Consider the following 4,433-nt stretch of genomic DNA (forward strand, 5'->3'; position numbering starts at 1 on the left):
GGGTTTAAAACCCTCCCCATTTCCATACCTACAGACAACCCACCCGTCACCATCTCATTCATCGGACACTGACCTCTTTTGCTGGGAGTCCCCTCACTTGATTCCACTCACCTATCTGATCAGAGCCAGAAGAAGCTTCTCTTCCCACCCTATCACCGTTATCTCTGATGTTTCTAAAGATTCAATCCTTGGCTCCCTCCTCTTCCTCATCCACATGCTGCCCTTTGGTGACACAGTCCACAGACATGGACCAGCTTTCAGATGGACGCTGACAAAACCACCGCCTCTCTTGACCCTTCCAATATCTTTGTGTTGTCAGGTCCACATTCTGTTTTCGATGAGCCACCAGTTCCTCCAGTTAAAAATTGGAAGTCATGATCTTTGGCCCCACAATCTCCACATCCTGGCCAGGGATTCCATCCACACCACTGGTTTTTTGATTGGTGAGTCACTCACCAATCACTCAAGCTCTTACTGACTTGTGTTTATAATATATATATATTACCTGTATATTTATGATGTATTTGTATATTTGGAAGTGTATTTGCACAGGGGCAGCACGGCTGCAGGTACAGCAGCCGGGCTTGGACCGAATGGAGGCCAGCGGGGAGTGCGTCCCGGAAAAAATGGGGGCGAGCGCGACCAACATTTTTTAAAAAGTCGCCGCTCACGCGGCTCCCATGCCGTACAAAATGAGGCCCGCGTCGTCACCACCTTGGACCAAATGGAGGCCAACTTGGCTACCTCATTGGACAAAATGGAAGACAGCCAGGCCAACATTTTGGAAAAATGGCGGCTGCGCCAGCCGGCATCTTGGTCAGATGGCGGCAAGTAGCCAACCGAGTGTCCCCAGTGATCCCGCAGTCAACCCAGAATGATGCCAGGGTGCAGCCAGGGTTCCCAGCTTGCACCCAGTCATGCCAGAGTGGCGGTCTTGATGTTCAGACCACCACCACAACAATAAGAACTACCACAACAATGTCCCAGTGACCCCCCCCCAAGTGTCCCCTGAATGTCCCAGTAACCCCCCCAGTGTCCCCTGAATGTCCCAGTGATTCCAGTGTGCACCCAGTGACCCCAGAGTAACCCAGACATTACTCACGTGCTCCCCATCGGGTCCAGGCTGTGGTGAAGGTCTCAGTCAGTCCGTCCCCAGCGGAGAGAACGATGCTTGGCCCAGGATTTCTCCCACTCCTCCTCCTCCTCACAAAATGTCTCTTTCTGGATCATCTCCTTGCAGCATTTCATCAAAAAGATTCCTGAGGGGAGAGGGAGAGAGAGGGAATTGATTAAAATACAAAAGCAAGGGATTAAAAAGGCACAGCAAGAGGCAAGAACTCCCTCCCTCCCACTCCCTCTCTCACTCTCTCTTTTTCTCCCCCCTCCCTCTCTCTCCCACTCCCTCTCTCTCACTCTCCCTCCCTCCCACTCTCCCTCCCTCCCTCTCTCCCACTCTCCCTCCCTCCCACTCTCCCTCCCTCTCCCTCTCATTCTCTCTCTCTCTCCCTCTCTCTACCCCTCTCCCTCTCCCTCTCTCGCACTCCCCCAGTTGCACAGAATCTCTCCCTAATCCAAGTCTGCAGCTTGTTTCTCCCCTGCCTTTCCTCTGAATCCCTCTAACCGGTGCCGCACTGCCTGTCTGAGCTGCTCAGTGTTTGCTGCAGGGTCCAACCCTCCCCCTGGGTGTGTTTTCTCTTCTGTCCCTGGGCCTCGCCCACACCTGCTCTGGACATTGTTGCAACTTTAATTCTGGCAGTTGCTGTCAGCGAAAGGTCAACAGCTTTTCCCTCAACTGTTTTCTCCTGTTTGAATTAGAAGCTCGCCCCTCCCTGTTCAATCTCTACCTCTACCTCACCTTGTATTGTCCAGAATGTAATATAAGATATGGACTGAGTCCACCTCACCTTGTAATATACAGAATGTAATATAAGATATTTACTGGGTCCACCCAACCTTGTAATGTGCAGAATGTAATATAAGATATGGAGTGAGTACAATCCATCTTGTATTGTCCAGAATGTAATATAAGATATGGGCTGAGTCCAACCCACTGTGTATTGTACAGAATGTAATATAAGATATGGACTGAGTCCAACCCACTGTGTATTGTACAGAATGTAATATAAGATATGGACTGAGTCCAACCCACTGTGTATTGTCCAGAATGTAATATAAGATATGTACTGAGTCCAACCCACTGTGTAATGTACAGACTGTAATATAAGATATGGACTGAGTCCACCCCACTGTGTATTGTGCAGAATGTAATATAAGATATGGGCTGAGTCCAACCCACTGTGTATTGTCCAGAATGTAATATAAGATATGGACTGAGTCCAACCCACTGTGTATTGTACAGAATGTAATATAAGATATGGACTGAGTACAACCCACTGTGTGATGTGCAGAATGTAATATAAGATATGGACTGAGTCCACCCCACTGTGTATTGTACAGAATGTAATATAAGATATGGGCTGAGTCCAACCCACTGTGTGATGTGCAGAATGTAATATAAGATATGGACTGAGTCCAACCCACTGTGTATTGTACAGAATGTAATATAAGATATGGACTGAGTCCAACCCACTGTGTATTGTGCAGAATGTAATATAAGATATGGGCTGAGTCCAACCCACTGTGTATTGTCCAGAATGTAATATAAGATATGGACTGAGTCCAACCCACTGTGTATTGTACAGAATGTAATATAAGATATGGACTGAGTACAACCCACTGTGTGATGTGCAGAATGTAATATAAGATATGGACTGAGTCCACCCCACTGTGTATTGTACAGAATGTAATATAAGATATGGACTGAGTCCAACCCACTGTGTAATGTGCAGAATGCAATATAAGATATGGACTGAGTCCAACCCCCCTTGTAATGTGCAGAATGTAATATAAGATATGGACTGAGTCCACCCCACTGTGTATTGTACAGAATGTAATATAAAATATGGACTGAGTCCACCCCACTGTGTATTGTACAGAATGTAATATAAAATATGGACTGAGTCCAACCCACTGTGCATTGTACAGAATATGACATAAGATATGGACTGAGTCCAACCCACTGTGTATTGTACAGCATGTAATATAAGATATGGACTGAGTCCACCCCACTGTGTGATGTGCAGAATGTAATATAAGATATGGACTGAGTCCAACCCACTGTGTAATGTGCAGAATGTAATATAAGATATGGACTGAGTCCAACCCCCCTTGTAATGTGCAGAATGTAATATAAGATATGGACTGAGTCCAACTCACCTTGCAATGTGCAGAATGTAATATAAGATATTTACTGGGTCCACCCAACCTTGTAATGTGCAGAATGTAATATAAGATATGGACTGAGTACACCAGATATTTAATGAGTAGCCAACAGAGTGTCCCCAGTGATCCCGCAGTCAACCCAGAATGATGCCAGGGTGCAGCCAGGGTTCCCAGCTTGCACCCAGTCATGCCAGAGTGATGCCAGAGTGGCGGTCTTGATGTTCAGACCACCACCACAACAATAAGAACTACCACAACAATGTCCCAGTGACCCCCCCCAGTGTCCCCTGAATGTCCCAGTGACCACCCCAAGTGTCCCCTGAATATCCCAGTGATTCCAGTGTGCACCCAGTGACCCCAGAGTAACCCAGACATTACTCACGTGCTCCCCATCGGGTCCAGGCTGTGGTGAAGGTCTCAGTCAGTCAGTCCCCAGCGGAGAGAACGATGCTTGGCCCAGGATATCTCCCACTCCTCCTCCTCCTCACAAAATGTCTCTTTCTGGATCATCTCCTTGCAGCATTTCATCAAAAAGATTCCTGAGGGGAGAGAGAGGGAATTGATTAAAATACAAAAGCAAGGGATTAAAAAGGCACAGCAAGAGGCAAGAACTCCCTCCCTCCCACTGCCTCTCTCACTCTCTCTTTTTCTCCCCCTCCCTCTCTCTCCCACTCCCTCTCTCACTCTCTCTCACTCTCCCTCTCTCCCTCTCCCTCCCTCTCCCTCTCCCTCTCCCTCTCTCACACTCCCCCAGTTGCACAGAATCTCTCCCTAATCCAAGTCTGCAGCTTGTTTCTCCCCTGCCTTTCCTCTGAATCCCTCTAACCGGTGCCGCACTGCCTGTCTGAGCTGCTCAGTGTTTGCTGCAGGGTCCAACCCTCCCCCTGGGTGTGTTTTCTCTTCTGTCCCTGGGCCTCGCCCACACCTGCTCTGGACATTGTTGCAACTTTAATTCTGGCAGTTGCTGTCAGCGAAAGGTCAACAGCTTTTCCCTCAACTGTTTTCTCCTGTTTGAATTAGAAACTCGCCCCTCCCTGTTCAATCTCGACCTCGACCTCACCTTGTATTGTCCAGAATGTAATATAAGATATGGACTGAGTCCACCTCACCTTGTAATGTGCAGAATGTAATATAAGATGCACGGTGTTCTC

The sequence above is a fragment of the Heptranchias perlo genome, unplaced genomic scaffold (genome assembly GCF_035084215.1).
Source record: "Heptranchias perlo isolate sHepPer1 unplaced genomic scaffold, sHepPer1.hap1 HAP1_SCAFFOLD_52, whole genome shotgun sequence".
Classification (NCBI taxonomy): domain Eukaryota; kingdom Metazoa; phylum Chordata; class Chondrichthyes; order Hexanchiformes; family Hexanchidae; genus Heptranchias; species Heptranchias perlo.